At 44.2% G+C, this 16,755-nt stretch overlaps 1 protein-coding gene across 2 annotated transcripts in view; it reads right to left on the bottom strand.

Moving 5' to 3' along the window:
• Positions 1 to 14,303, bottom strand: part of JAK1 (Janus kinase 1) — a 235,316-nt gene extending 221,013 nt beyond the window's left edge. Inside the window, exons 1-2 of one of the 2 annotated variants that reach the window (XM_032137308.2) lie at positions 14,232 to 14,303; positions 13,698 to 13,849 (exon numbers count right to left, since the gene is read on the bottom strand). The gene's annotated coding sequence lies outside the window, so the exon portion shown is untranslated. Of the gene's footprint in view, positions 1 to 13,697; positions 13,923 to 14,231 lie in introns of those variants that run through there. The other variant, XM_058430812.1, reaches the window with a different exon arrangement.
• Between the last annotated feature and the right edge of the window lie 2,452 nt (positions 14,304 to 16,755).

Genomic DNA, 16,755 nt, shown 5'->3' with positions numbered 1-16,755 from the left:
TCGTGACAGAGGAAGACCCTGTCTCAAAAAAAAAAAAAAAGACTAGAGGCCAGGCACAGTGGCTCATGCCTGTAATCTCAACACTTTGGGAGGCTGAGGTAGGCAGATCACCTGAGGTCAGGAGTTTGAGACCAGCCTGGTCAACATGGTGAAACCCCATCTCTAAAAAAAATTTAAAAATTAGCCAGGCATAGTGGCGCATGCCTGTAGTCCCAGCTACTCGGGAGGCTGAGGCAGGAAAATCGCTTGACCCGGGAGGCGGAGGTTGCAGTGAGGCAAGATTGTGCCACTGCACTCCAACTGGGTGACAGAGCAAGACTCCGTCTCAAAAAAACAAAAACAAACAATGATGACTGGTAATGGTGAAGATGCACCTGTAAATATGAATGCAGAGTTTTAAAGAAGCAAAAGGAAAAAATTCTCTGAAGTGTAAAAACGTAAGAGGTTTGTCTCAAAGAGCAACTGATCTGAAAGAAAGAACTCACTTAAGAATGGGATAGACAAGCCAATGTGGTGGCTTAGGCCTGTAATCCCAGCACTTTGGGAGGCCAAAGCAGGAGGACTGCTTGAGCCCAGGAGTTCAAGATCAGCCTGAGAAACATGGTGAAAACGTGTCCGTATAAAAAAATTATTTTTTTTTTTTTGAGATGGAGTCTCGCTCTGTGGCCCAGGCTGGAGTGCAGTGGCACAATCTGGGCTCACTGCAAGCTCCGCCTCCCGGGTTCACTCCATTCTCCCACCTCAGCCACTCCGAGTAGCTGGGACTACAGGCACCCACCACCACGCCCGGCTAATTTGTTTTGTATTTTTAGTAGAGACGGGGTTTCACCGTTTTAGCCAGGATGGTCTCGATCTCCTGACCTCGTGATCCGCCCGCCTCAGCCTCCCAAAGTGCTGGGATTACAGGCGTGAGCCACCGCGCCTGGCAAAAAATTTTTGAAAAATTAACCAGGCATGGTGGTGCACACCCATAGTCTCACCTAATCAGGAGGCTGAGGCCGCAGTGAGCAGTGATGGCACCACTGCACTCTATGGAAGACCCTGTCTCCCCAGGGCCCCCCAAAACAGGATAAGGCAAGTTTGTGGCAGACTTAAAATTGGGTGGTTATTCAGAGAAGCTAGAAATGTACTAGGCATAGCAAAATATTTGAAATTAGCGTGGCAGGCAGGAACAAGAGCTAGCTGTCTGCTCCAACTCTGTATGGTATGATCAAGGTAGACTACTGTGCAGGATCTGGTGGAGGTAGTCCAATGTTCCTAAAACTAAAATCTGATTTCCAAAGCATGACCCTAAGTGAGGACTTTGTGATGAAACAGATACGGTCCACAAATGAATGCTTTTTATCCACAGCTAATAAAACATGTGATCCCTTAAGGAAGGTTACTGCTATTTCCAGCCTCAATGGTTGTGTTCTTATTATCAAATTTAAGCATATAACAACAAATAGGAAAACTATCCGTAACAGCAAGCTGTAGAATGCTCCTTTAATGAAGCTGCTAATACTTGACTTGTAAGACTAACCAGGATACTTTTTAAAACTATACTTAATACTATTATTTCATATATTGTATGTATATATTTTAAGAAATAACATGCCACATTAAAATGCTGCTTTAGTCTCTTATATATATGATTTTATATATATGACTTCCCTAAGAAGGGAAAGGTCTGGGATTGGTGAATCCTTAAGTAATTTGAAACACTAAACATTAGGAGTATTTTAAATTACCTGAGGATTCACCAATCCCAGACCGTTCCCTTCTTATGAGTTCTTCCATAGTTTGTCAGAAATTTCTTTTCTGTTTAAAAAAACTCCAAAGAATTTCAGGAGTGGTAGCATAACTCCAAAGAGGTGGGCAGTTGAGGCAACTGGAACAAGGAGAGGACGAGTGAGTTGCCCAATCTCACCAGAAAAGACATAAAGCCAGCAAGAGATGCCACATCAGGTGACTTCTTGTCCACGCCTTTTTCTCATTGTTTTTAATATTCATTGCTACTATATTGAGTTTTCTTCACATTTTACACAATTCTAAAGCTATGCTATGTTGGAAACCCTGGAAACATGTGTAAAGGACTTCAGATTAGAGAACTTGAAATGCATAAAGACATGGCAATTACATTTTAATTGCTTACTTGAAACAGCAGTTATCTTCACACAGAAAACTAAGGGAGAGCAGAGAAATCAACTAAATCCTGTTTTTGGCTTCAAGAGGGTTATTATCCTGAATCTCTTTTATTGTGGTAAAATACACATAAAATTTTCCATTTTTAGGTGTACATTGTGGCATTAAGTACATTCATGTTATTGTGCAACTGCCACCATCCATCTCCAGAATTTTTTCATCTTCCCCAAATACAACTCCATTAAACACTAACTCTCCATTTCCCCCTCTCTCCCAGCTCCTAGCAACCAACAGTTCCTGGCTGTATGAATTTAACGACTCTAGGAGCCTCATATGAGTGGAATCACACAGTATACGTCCTTTTGTGTCTGGCTTATTTCACTTAGCATGGTATCTTCAAGGTTCATCCATGTTGTAGCATATGTCAGAATTTCCTTCAAGGCTGAATCATAGTCCAGTGTAGGTATACACTACATTTCATTTATCTACTTATCCATCAATGGACACTTGGGTTGCTCCTTTTAGTTATTGTGAATCATGTTGCTATAAACATGGGTGTACAGTATCTGTCAGAGTGCCGCCTTTCACATCTTTGGGGTATGTATCCAGAAGTGGAACTGCTGGATTATACGGTATTTCTAGGTTTAATTGCAATCTTACCATTCTCACATACTTCACCTAAACTGAAAAATGCAATGAATATACCAACCACACACATACTGTGCTTTAAGCAAGGCAGTGGAAAAACCCCACTGGATCTGTCTTACATCACTTCTCCCTTAACCTGTTGGAACACCTTACATCTACGAAATGCCTTGAAGATGCCAAAGACCTCCAGGTCCAGGCAAGCTTCTGGGGCTCCTGCTGCAGACTGAGCCTCAGCCTTCTTGTTTAGAGGAAAGGGGACCCAGCACGACTCTGTCTGTAGTGCAGGGTGACTGCAAATGACACCCAACACTCAGTTCTTCAACACCCCACAGGCCTGGTTGTAGATTTTGAGGTCAAGGTCGGGTAAGTATAAAACCCAATGAATTTTTATAAAACTAGTAACGGGGAAAACAGGAAGATCAGGAAAAGGTGGTGAAATCTTCACCAAGGCCAATGATTGCACAACACAACTTCTTGAAGCACTTTTTTCCACCTGCTAAAACACTAAACATTAGGAGTGTTTCAAATTACTTGAGGATACACCAATCCCTAACTTTCCCTTTCTAAAAGTTCTTCCAGAGTTTCTGTCAGAAATTCCTTTTAAGAAAACTCCAAGGAATTTCAGGAGTGGTAGCATAATAACTGGGGAGAGCCCTCTAATTAATCAAAAACGTAGTGTAGCTTATATAGCTTAGAGAAACTGTGGATCTACGAGGACATGTGAAGGTACTGGGCTATAATGTGGTCAATGTGTCTGAAAAATAACAGTTCTGGGCCAACCAAGTGTGGCTCAAGGGGTCACTACTAAGAATGGTTCCTCTTTGGGTAGAGCAGAGGGAAGAGACACTAAAGGGAACTGCAATCACCAGCAAAGGAACACAGTGACCATCAATGTCTGAGGACTGGCACAACGAAGGATAAGACAGAACCTCTCTGTACGAGGACTACTCCCTTCCAGTTCCATCGTGTCCCAGTGGAGGACCTGATAATACACCTGACCCATATCTAAGACATGGAGTTGGCAGTGCTGATAGTAGGTAAGGTTCACAGTATGTTAAAAAGTCACACATGAGGCCGGGTGCAGTGGCTTATGCCTGTAATCTCAGCACTTTGGGAGGCTGAGGGTAGGAGAATCACTTGAGGACAGGAGTTTGAAACCAGTTTGGGCAACATGGTGAAACCTCCTCTCTACCTAAAATACAAAATTGCCTGGGCATGGTGGCACACACCTGCAATCCCAGCTACTCGGCAGGCTGAGGCACAAGGATCACTTGACCCCCGGAGGCAGGGGTTGCAGTGAACAAAGACTGAGCTACTGCACTCCAGCCTGATGACAGACTGAGACTCTGTCTTATAAAAAAAGTCACATATGGTTTTCCCCTCCCTGGCCCTCTTCTCTCTGTGGTAGGTAGGTTCAAATTACAGCCTAACTTCAGCCATCTCTGTTCTCTTTGCTTAAGCATATGAGTCACTGTTCCGGGTTCCTACGCCAGTCAGACATCCATAGGCTCCCAGATACAGACATGAGCCTAGGAAGAGGTAACATACCCGATTAGGCTCTGAGCCTAAAACACGTTCCATGAAATTACCTGAGCCTTGTACAGTACTGCGATCTAACACATAATCACGTACTGTTTCTTGTTTGCTATTGTTACATGTGTACAGTGTCCTTAGGAGACTAGAGAGAAGAGGAATGATTGGCAGAGATTGGCATTGGCAGAATCCTGGGTTCCTCAATAACCACCTTTCACCCCCAGCAGTACTCTCTAGAGTAAGATGGAGGTTGAAGATGTGTGCTGTTAAATTTCCTAATCATGGCTGGGCATAGTGGCTCATGCCTGTAATCCCGGCACTTTGGGAGGCTGAGGTGGGAGAATCAGTTAAGCTCAGGAGGTCAAGACCAGCCTTGGCAACATAGTGAACTGTCTCTACTAAAACTTTGCAGGTGGGTGGCCTGAGCCTATAGTCTCAGACTCGGGAGGCTGAGGTGGGAGGATTGCTTGAGCCTGGGAGATCAAGGTTGCAGTAAGCTATGATCATGCCACTGCACTCCCGTGTGGGCAACAAAAAAAAAAATTTCCTAGTCTTTCATGCACATGTGATGCTGGCTTGGTGTTTACAGCTTCGTATTCCTGAAATCGGTATGTGCCAGGTATCACTGCAGACTAGTCCTTGATAGAAATAATTTACATTTTATTTTCATGTAAAGGTGACAGCAGCAGCAATAACATAGGCATTCAGTAAATATTCTTTTGAATTAGGCCAGATCCTAAATATCCTGAAAGAAACATGACATGTCACTATCTACTCCTTCAAGACAAAGATATACTTTTTTTCTTTTTTCACTTCAGTAAGCTGGTCTACAATGATGGACTTTTATTTATGCAACAATTTCAATACTGTTCAACATATTGGGCTTTTTTTTCTCCCTGTAAGTAGAATCTGATTTTGAAATCTAGTACTGTACTGACAAGTGCCAAGCTGTTCTAATTAGGTTACCTTTCACATTTATAAAAACGGTACAAAGTTCTCTGAATACCATTCCAGAAATACTAATTCATACTTACCTATTTTCAGTCTCCTAAAGGTTCCAAAGATCTTAATATATGTTCACTCGGCACAACACGGCTGCACCAACCACCACCCCATGTTACAAAACAAGGCAAAGAGAAGCAGAATAACTCTCCCTATGCCCCGGGAGAAGTACAACAGAGGTGCAGGGTAAGAGGGTTTCTGGGTCCCGGCCACCTGTTTCACATTCCTCTTTCACCTTCCTTCTTCCTGGGTACGGTGAGGCTCCTCTGATGGAAGGCAAGATGGCTGCCATCCTTCAGTTATCACAGTACTGTACCTTTAGAATGGACAGCATCAGCACTGTGATAACTGAGCCAGGGCAGCCTGTCAGTCACTGTGTCAGTCAACGGCATCCTTTCTGGTGGCTGCATTACTCTCTCTGAAGGCTCCCCATGAAGTGAAGGACTAAAACATCCCCTTCTGGTTGGAGACGTGAGGAGGCAGAAGAAAAAGAAGGATCAGAGCCCAGCAAGTGGTGAGGCTGAAATATTAAAAGGCCTGGTTGAATTAAATTAGAATGAAAGATGAACACATGACTTATCCATATTAATGAGGATGAACAACTGCATGATTAGGTTTTCACTCTGATAATACATCAAATATGCAGTAAGCTTCCAGCATATTTCACAGCCTATCTCTTCCACGCATGGATTCACTGACTGTGCCTCCCTGACCTCATCATTGATTTTATACATATACTGAGGAACTACTACGTTCTAAGCCCTCTTCTAGATGTTCAGGAAATAAAGATAAGACATGATTCCTGTCTTCAAAGTGCTCATAACCAAACATGACAATAATACTTCATATCTGCCAAACATTCAAAAATGCTCTATATGTTTTCTCATTTGGTTTTCACAAGAACCCTACCGGGCCGGCAATGAATTATTCATTAATTCATCAAAAAAGGATTCTGGAAATAGATATTATTACCCCATTTTATAGGCAGAAAAAAAAAAAAAACTTAGGTTAGGTGATTTGCCAGAGACCATGTATTGCTAAGTTATGGTGAACCCATGCCTAGAACCATGTCAAATGAGTGAACCCAGTGCTTTGTTCTCTCTACCCTACCCTAGCTGTCCGACTCCATCAACTGGATATTCAGTGTACACAATTTACACAAAAGGATTTCTAAAAACATTTACTTTTTGTTTATTTTTAGTTTTCTCAGTAACTGAGATCATGAAGCAGAAACTAGTGGGGCTTTATAATTAAGAAGAAAAACGCACATTAGCAAAAATGACTTTCATTCCTCTTGCTCTGAGTGCTAAGAATGTACTCAAATTAGTAACATTGCTATTTTTCACTATAGTTTATGTCAATTCTATACCTATGGTGATACTGACAACCTTCAGAATACCTTTTTAAAAAGTAATAATAACATATACACATCACTTGCTTTTAAATTATCTGTACCTTTGAGATGTACTCTGAAGTCATTTTAGGGATGATTCTTACTTTTAATAAAAAGTACAAAAGATTCTGAAATTGGAATTCAGGCATCAGAATATCAACTTATTAAAACCATGATTCACTTGGGTTTTTTCCATGTCATAAAGTTTCAAGTTATTTCAATATGAGTGGAACTTGACAGATATTTGAAAAATAATTATGTTTTCATTAGGCATTTGCTCAATTTCAAAGACTCATTATATGCATATTAGATATTAGCACTGTACTTCAAATAAGTCAGATAGATGAATCAATTCTTTAGATCAGTGGAAGTCAGAAAATAAGAGTACAGTGAATCTAACTCAACTATTAACTTTATGTACTATGAAAATGACCTTATCTTCAGAAAATTAATATCCAATGTAACAATCTACCTACACACAAATTAAAAACAACATTGTCTAAAATGCAAAAATACCTAAAAATTAAGGAGTTCATCATCTAGGTCTTAGCCAACTGTAATACAGAGTTGAAACACGAGAGGGCAACGAAGATTAAAAAAAAAAAAAAATCACAGTTGGATCCCATAACCTAAGGTTCTTGGAAATAGTTGCATATTTTTACCCAAATTATAAACATCTGCTACGTGAACAAAGATACTGTGATCATTTCAGAGTAAAATTTTAGATAGCTGTTCCACTAAAAAGGATAAGAAGATTACCAACTAATATTTCTTGACCACAAATTCTGTCAGCTTTGGAAAACTGAATACTTACCCTGAAATACTGAAGGCTGGGTAAGTATGGAGACAAACAAATAATCCTGACATATTCAGTAGTTTATTAGACTGTTCTTCACCAAAATATTAGTGTGATTCAATGTCTAAATATGAAGTATAAAGATGAAGTAAGTGTACTGCAAAGTTGAAATTCACTCTATTAGCCATCACCAAAACCCATGCAACAACTAAACATTTTTGGTAAAGTAAAAGATACTTCCTTTTTCTCCTTATTTTTCTCTCATTTCATTTTTTTTACCTAAATTAGAAAAAAAAGAAGCCAAGCATCCCTAATAACAAGCAGCAAATTGTCATTATTCTGTGAATAGTTACTTAAATTAACATTCTCTCAGATTCTAAAGCAGTTTCAAGGAAGAAAAATATGGGTTTTCAAAATGGTATTTTTAAAATAAATGTTTCAAAAATGTGTCTTGCTTTTTCTTGAAAATGTTTATAAATGTGCATTTTTGAAAAATTTAAATCCATCAGAAATATTTCTTCTTCAACATGTTTCTTCTAAGAACTGAACTGTCTACATTTATAAACAAGTGACTACAGGTACTCATGCTACAGTAAGAAAAAATAACTGCATACTAAGAGAGGAAGAGAGAAAACAGTGATGTAAAATGCTTTCTTCCAGGACCCAAACTGATTTTAAACTACTTCTTCTATGTTAAAAATGATACAACTAGGAACAATTTCTTCATAACGCATATACCAAATTTATCTACAAAACCAGGCACTTACAGAAAACTGGCATACCAAACAACTTTTAAAATAACGTGGAGTACAAGGCCAGGCATGGTGGCTCACACCTGTAATCTCAGCGCCTTAGGAAGCTGAGGCAGGAGGATTGCTTGAATCCAGGAGTTCAAGACCAGCCTGGGCAACATAGTGGAAGCCTGTCTCTACAAAAAATAGTATGAGCAGGGCTGGTAGTCCCAGCTACTTCGGAGGCTGAGGTGGGAGGACTGCTTGAACATGAAAGGCTGAGGCTGCCATGACTGCACCACTACACTCCAGCCTGGGTGACAAAGACCTTTTCTCAAGCAATCAATCAACATGGAGTACAAATAAAAGCACAAAAAACATGCTACATCCCTCATATTTATAAACTAAAATGAAAATATTGTTTTAAACCTTTGAATATCTGATTATATATTAAATAACTGAAGGCACCATAAGTTGTTGGCCAAGCAAAATATTTGAAAATACTTTTATAGTTTAGTGTATTTAAATCCACTGGTCTTTTAACGAGTGTGATTTGTTTTCCAATTTGAAAATTATCATCTATTTCAGTGATACTATATAAAATGGCCAAATTTGGCCACACTGAGATGTTATAAACATGTCAGCAAAAGTTGCTCAAATGTCCACTGCTGCTTTGTCACAAGTACACAGAACGTATACTTGCATTTTATTGCAAAACTTTGCTATACTGAGTTTTTAAAAACTAATTTGTGCCAAAGATTGATGAGGTGGCAGGTTACAGAATTTTTTTCTCTTTTATGGAAAAAGAAATAGGCAGAAAGGCAAGAAAATGTCAAGGACCACTGCAATACAAAGTTAGCCCCGATTCTCGAAGAGAAGCATTAACTGAGAGTGATTAGAGAAGAGGTGTCATCATTTTACTGACTTTGAGCACTGGCCCCTAATTAATCCCATGCTACGTAACTTTAGCAGGTCCATGTGGACGAAAAAAAAACCCTATGGACACAGTTAACAAAGAGAAGAATGAGCTTTCTTCCTCATGTTGACCAAGAGTTTAGTCCGAAAAGGCTCCAGGAGATTAAAATTTATAAATACACGACTGGCCCATATATTACATCATATGGGCCTCTCCCCTTCAAACATGTACTCAGCACAAATATTTTTAGTCCAACTATATACTCCACAGTTAATTTACTTTCTGATTTTGCTCTACATCACATTTCACCACTCTCTCCCCCTGGATTTCAGATTTTATGGTTTGCTCACAAGTCAGTTTTATATGTCAGCTAACTTCAGAATGATCCACCCCTAGCTAAACATCTCTAAAAACCCTGATGGTCTCCAATTAATCTATGATTGCCTTATTACTGCAGCACTGCCATTTGAAAATGCTGGGTCTCAGATTTTCAAATTCCCTTAATGGACAGCTAGAGGGGCCAATACCAAAGACTTGCAATGACCTCCAATTCTACAGCCTTGGGCTGTTCCAGGAACACAATTACACTCCACTTCCCTGCAGCTTCCACCCTTCTCGAAGCTTCTATTCCTACATCTGTAAAATGAACACATTTCTACTAGTAACACATGCCACAGTGGCACTGCACTCATTAAGTGCTGTGTTGTATACTGCAATTGAATTTGGTGCTGTTTATATCTTGTTTCCTCAAGTCAACAGGACTCTTTCTAAAAAAGTCAGAAACTGTTTTACTCATGTCTCTTCACAATACTTAGTGGTCATTTCCACAAAATGCTAGCTCAATAAATACTTGATTGATTAATTGATGAGCCTCTCCATTTCTCCGGGAGCCTCTAAACAGTTATCAACAAGAGTATGTTTAATTCCAGTCTCTGTCTATATGGTCTTAGGTGAGGTGTTTGGCAGTTTGTCATCTATAAAATAAAGGGATAGCACCGAATAGCCCCCAAGTTCCTTCCAGTGCGATTTCTGAATCTCATTAGACAAAACAAAACCCAAAGACAGCACTACCTCTATTCATGTTAACATTGTACTTTTTTTTGGAGGAAAGGAGTCAGCAACCTTGTGGGCCCAAATGCCACCAGTGGAGCCGTGATTTGGGGGGGAGGGGGACAGAAAGTAGATGAAGCAAAGAAAAAATAAATGGAAGTGAGTGACAGATGAGTAGAATCACTAAAATGCCACCAGGTGTCACAATTGTTACTTTGCCACACATTGTTTTCCGGTATCTTTTGCTATGCCCAGGATCCTTTTACAAAAGCAGCAATAGCCGGATATGTGGGTATCCAAATTTTCCCATGACACCCCTGCTACCCGTTCTAGAACCCTGGACTTTTACACTGATCTCCCTAATGTAACAGTAATAATGTAATACTTGGGGTCCCCAATCATCACATGGAACACAGCAGTGGAAAGTAGAAACACAAACATGAAATAACAATATTTCATACAGTCACCACTTCTGAAATTAATCCATGGGGCTAGGCACTGTGGCTCATGCCTGTAATCCCAGCACTTTGGGAGGCCAAGGCCGGCGGATCACCCGAGCTTAGGAGTTCAAGACCAGCCTGGCCAACGTGGGGAAACCCCATCTCTACTAAAAATACAAAAAATCTGCCGGGCATAGTGGCGCACACCCAGCTACTCTGGAGGCTGAGACAGGAGAATCGCTTGAACCTGGGAGGTACAGGCTGCAGTGAGCCAAGATCGCGTCACTGCACTCCAGCCTGGAAGACAGAGAGAGACTTATCTCCAAAAAAAAAAGAAAAAAAGAAATTAATCCATAGATGAAAAGGAGTGATGCAGGCCTGAGCTGTCCAATGAAGTATAATGCAAGCTACACATGTAATTTTTAATTCTCTAGTAGCCACATTAACAAACAGGTGGAATTAATAGCATATTCATTTAACGAGGAATCAACATAAAATTAATGGGCTATTCTACTTTTTTTGCACTGTTTGAAATCTGAAGAGTACTTTGCACTTACATATCCCAATTCTCAATTTTCATCAAAATACTTAATTTGCTTTTGGATTTCAAAACACTTAGTTTCAAAAGTAGATGCATAAGCTCAAGTATGTTTCCAAACATAAATAAGCTTTCCAATAACTAAATCAAGTTATCAATATTTAAAATTAAATAAAATTTAAAATTGAGCTCTTCCTCACCCTAGCCATATTTCAGGTGGTTAACAGCCACGTGGCTAGGGCAGGTATCCTGTCTCTGTCACCTGGATTCTTTTAAACCTGAACCAGAGTAAAAGATGTTACCCCATCAACCAGCAAGTCATCTTACAGCACCCACCAAGTGCTCAAATTGTACCAAGTATTTTCTGCTCCACTTCCAATCCTTACGTTGTCAACACTTCAGTGATTATCGTTTATTAGGCAGCCCTTCCAAAAGACTGAGTATTTTAGCTCAGAGAGGAAAGCGTATCTCAATTCAGGGACTGAATGGAGACACTGAGATTCAAAGACAAGGAGTTAATTTCCAAGGTAAAGGTGGAAAATCCTGACATCCTTACTTCTTTGTCCAGGGTATCAGTCACCCACAAAAGTTACAATTATTGTTTAAGAGCCTCTCAACTTACATACTCACAGCAGCTGTCACTGCATCCTCAGGTTCTCTGTCTTCCTCAAGTGCCCTCCTAGCTTCCTGAAACAACCTTCTCTATCTACAGCAGATTCTGCAGAGAGGCCCGTCTTTAATTCATATTCTGAAACGTGCTTGTTATTGTTGACATACAAAAACTTATGAATAATTCAATAAATGAATCTTGAACCATCCTATTTATCATTCAGTGGTCTAGGTACCCAACTCTAGAGGAAAGCTTTTCTGAAATACATGGGAAGTATCCCCCAACCCTCCCCCAAAGGAACCAATTATGAACACTATACAGTCTTCTCTCCCTTCTCACTCCCCATGTCAAAGTTCATTGTGTTCCTCCTGCAGCTGATTTAAAAGTTGATCTTTTCAAGGAGCTGGATTCCTAAGGTAGTTCTATTTTGAGCCTTCTTCCTGTTCTGAAGCTAAAGTTGGAAGGGCTTAGGTGGTGATGTCATGGAAGGGAGACTGTTGGTTTTCACAGGAGGGTCTTCTCTGGCAACTCCGGGGATGCTCAAATGGGGAAAACTCAGAGTGTTACTTTTGATCTTTTCCCCCCTCCTTCCCTTTATAGAATATCAGCTATTCCTTAGCCAGCAAAAAAACAAATTCAATAAGCCTGCAAACAGATTTACATATTTTACATGCTAAACATCTAATAAATGAAAAGACTAAGAAAAAGAAAAATGCCTCACTGTAAGGAAGAGAAGGTGACAACCTCTTTCTCCACCGCTCTCCCCAAATATCTATCATAGGACAAGGGGCAAAGAGGAGGGGAGGGTCGACTGGTAAGAAGAATAAAGGGATTATAAAGCTAGGACGCCTTTAGAGGGAAACGCTGTTGGAATATTCAGGACAGAAGGAGACCCTTGGGTCCCTGCTCTTCTGTGTTCTCCTCCCTTTTGGAATGGTTAGACTTGGGCTGGGTGTGTCTTCTGCTTGGGAGGCGTTTTTTTGGCGCTGGAAAAGCAAAAGGGGCCAGGGTGGGGCCTGGGGAAAGAAAGCCAGAGACAGGCTGCTTAGGCCTGGCTCTGTGTTAAGCTTAAGGGGAAAATAAAGGGGGCTATGGGAGGACAGGAGATTCTATTAGAAGACCCAGAGGGGAATAAGAAACAGCGCACGGGTCAAAGGGGGTCACTTCTCTCTCTCCCTCAACCTAGGCCCAGGAGCTATTTGCTGGTTGGTGGGGGACAGGTCCAGAGGGAAGAGAAAATCCCAAAACATCTGCAGACCACAACTTGCCAGGGGAAAGGGGGGCTGGCGACAGACATGCCAAATGAAGTCAGCAGGTGAAAGCAGCAATTTTTGGCCAACGCTGGGATTGCGGAGGGGAATAACTAAGAACCCTGGAGAGCAGGGGATTCCCTGGTTTCTCAGCTCACCTCTCCTCCAAAGCAGGCATAAGCACAGGTGTGGTCTTTCTCCAGGAAGGTAGCAGCTGGCGTGCGGGTAGCAGAGTGAGGGAAAGAATTCCTCGCACAGGAAGGCAGGGAGAAGCCCTGGGGTCAGCTGCGGCCAGGAGCCTGTGTCTCCGCCAAGTCCCCTCCCCCTTCCTGAAAACCGACCTGGACCAGCACAAATTACAGCAAAGCACCCCTCTCCCCAATAATGTTTCTAATAAAAGAAACAGACTCTCATGCCTATATAAAAAAAACCACGAGCTCTAGCTGACGAAAATAAACAGGTGAGCCCGGGGAGAAGCGGGAAAACACTGGGAATGGGAGAATGAAGGGGGAGAAGGCGTTCCCGAACGTGCAGAGAAACCGAGGCTTCCCCGCCCTCCCTCCACCCTCCTCCGCTCCGGCCGGGGAGAATCTGCGTGGCAGGGTGCAAGCTAAAAATGCCACTGACGGACTCCTCTTCCCGCCCCGTGCCCGTTCTCCCTCCTACCCCAGACTCCAGCGTCCCGGCCTCGTGGTAGCGCCCGGTCCCCGGCGCCGCGCGGGGCTCGCCCTCTCTCCGGACCGCCGCCGCCGCGGGGACTCCGGTCCTCCTCTCTCCTCCTGCACCGCCGCCTCCTCTTAGACTCCTCCCGCCGGATCCTTCATGTAAACAACATCCAGGCTCTATTTACAGTCACCGCCGGACGGCGAGGGACCCACGCCAGCACCCTGGACGCGGGCGGGGGCGGGGGCGGGGGGAAAGCGAGTGCGCAACATTTACACACACCCCGCCCCTCCGCGCCGCTCCCCTCCGGGGGCCGAGCCGGGCGCCCAGGGCTCCCCGCGTCGCCACTGACACCCCAGCGAGGGCCGCACAAAACCGCGGAAATGCCCATGGGCGAGGTCGCCCCGCTACCCCTCGGGAAAAACACACGCGCGCGCTAACAACAACAAACCCAGCCCGGCAACACCCTCGGAGTCGGTCCCGGAGTGCGGAGGCCCGGCCCGCCCTGCCCCGCCGCCCCCGCGCCCCGCCGCCTACCCCGAGGTGGCGAACTGCGTGCGGTCCCCCGAGGAGGCTGAAGGCAGGCGCTGGGCGCTGGGCAGTGGCGCGCCCTCGGCCCCCGGCCCCCGGCGCCGCCTGGCCCGCCCCCAGACCCCAATGCGGATGCCGAGCGGGCCGAGCCCCACGGCTGCGTGTGCGCCGCGACCAGCCTCGCCGGAGCCGCTCTGTGCGCCCCACGGCTTCCCGCGCCCCCAGGCCGGCTCCGACGCGCCGCGAGACGGGGCCGGGAGCGCAGCGCCAGCGCTCCACGGCGGCGCACGGGCGCGCACTCGGACGTCCACACTCCGCGCCCTGAGCCCCGCGCGGCCGCACGCCCCACGCAGCACGCCTCACGCCTCCCGCGGGCGCTCGGCCCCGCGCGCCCCGCCGCCCCCGCGCCCGGCCGCCGCCCCCACACCCACCTGCGCCCCCGGGGGTCCCGGGCCCCCCTTCCTTTGTTCTTCCCGCTATTTGCATGAGGATTATCTAATGACGCAGCAAGGCTCGCCACAACGTGACCGTCGCCATTTTTCTGTTTTTATTCTATCTCTGCCATGTGATAGATGGCGGGGGGGTTGGAAAAGGGAGAGAGACGGGATTAAAAAAAAAAAAAAAAACTTCCGGGTCTCATGACCGGGAAGGGAGAAAAACAAAAGGGAGACGAGACACAACTCTAGGGGAAGGATGTGTGTGCGTGCGTGTGTGTGTGTGAGAGTGTGTACGTGCGCGCGCCCTCCCTCCCTCTGCTGCGAGAAGGGAGGCTCCGGCTGCGGACAGGCAGCATCCATTCTCCCACCCTGAAGACCGGTGACCCCGGTGGGTCCAGCTCGCACCCTCTGATTGTGGCGGTCGCTCGTCCCGGCCCCGCACGCGCCGCGGAAGCTGGGGGAGCTGTCAGCCTGCTCCCCTCCTCTGGCTGCCTTCAATCGCCCGTCCGCCCCAGAGCTCGCTCTCCCTCTCGGGCGGCTGTACCGTTGTGGGCTACGTTCAGAGAAGTCCCACTGTTGCCATGAGCAGGGACATAATAGAGTTTAAAGGCCGCCGTATTTCCTAAGTTTTAGAACAGTTTGCTTCGACGCTGTTGTTCATTACAACCGCATGGCAACACCAGGCACAATCTAATGTTGGTTCCAATCCTTCCCTCTTTCTCTACCCCCGTTTCCCCCCTTTTCCCAAAGTGGGGCACACCTTGGTGTGGTCTTCAATGGGGATTGGTTTTGTGGGGATGGACCATTCACTACGGATTGATTTATTTAAGAACTGCTTATTTAAATAAGTGGTTGTTCAGGGTCAGAGAGGATTGTTTCAGAAGACAGATGCATAGAGCAAGGTGGATTCGTGTTACACTAATCTTATTCACATTCAGAGGGGGTGATAGACATTTCATTCCTTCCGAAGTTCACAGTTGCTGAAAAAAAATATTTGGGAACTCTGCCACGTTTTCCGGTGAGATATAGAATTTTGAACTCTTGTTTACTACTGGGTTCCCTTCAGGCACTTTCACTTTTGTTTTTCGTGAGTTTCCTTTCTGGTTTTGTTTTGTTTTGTTTTGTCTCTATTTCACAATTCAGAGCAGAAATGGACTTTATAGTTGAGCAGGGTTCCTGGCTTTTACAGGGAGAGAAACGGAGGCTCTGAGTAATGCTAGGAGTTGCTCTAGGGCACACATTTAATTAGAGCCCAGCTTGGATTGCGTCCTGCTCACCTGTCGTTTCTCTTAGGGGTTGGCTATAGAGGATGGGGTGGGGACGGGACTCACGGAACATCGCTATGTGATTGTTGTGAATTATTTTTATTAGACTCACACACAGAGTTGACCACTCTCCCCTTTGTGCACCCACTGTGTGGTTTTTACATTTATTTTCTGGTCCCTTCACAGATCAGCGTACGGCAAAGTTGCTGTATCTCCCTCTAAGGGTAAGCTTTGAGGCCAGGGCCATGCCATACTCATTTCATATCTCCCATATTGAGCACCATGACTAGCAATGAATGAGCAAATGAAGGCCTGAAGAGGATCTTTTCCTTAATTCCATCCTAGGAAATTCCTTACATGTTTCTGGTGAAGGTAGAACACTGGAGATGCTTTTTGATTCTTACACCTTTGCAGACCATTCTTGGCAGTCTTCTTTAATTACAAAGCCAGGCAAAACATGTTTTGCTTTTCTCAATTTTTTAAATCAACTGCTTCTCCCCCCGCCCCGCCCCGCCCCGCCCCTCCCCTCGTTTTACCATATTTGGTTCCTCTTCTTTAAATTCTTTCGAATTCATATGAATAAATTAGTTATGCCAACCTTTGCACTTTGTGAGTTGCTTTTGCTTTTAGACTCCCAAAAGTTTGGTAAAGTTCAAGCTGTGATTTAACCTGGTGCAGACTGGAAGCAAATCATCATGGGCAGACAAGACTCTGATTCTTCCTGGGATCAGTGAACTGGGAGGCTGGCGGCTGAGCAGGCAAAAGAGGGCTGTTGAAAAGATGTTAGCATCAGGCAAAAAGTACACGTTTACCAAAAACAACGACAAC

The sequence above is a fragment of the Hylobates moloch genome, unplaced genomic scaffold, assembly GCF_009828535.3.
Source record: "Hylobates moloch isolate HMO894 unplaced genomic scaffold, HMol_V3 SCAFFOLD_18, whole genome shotgun sequence".
NCBI classification, from domain to species: Eukaryota; Metazoa; Chordata; class Mammalia; order Primates; family Hylobatidae; genus Hylobates; species Hylobates moloch.
The sequence above is the reverse complement of the archived record's forward strand: the minus strand, read 5'-3'. Positions and strand labels throughout refer to the sequence as shown.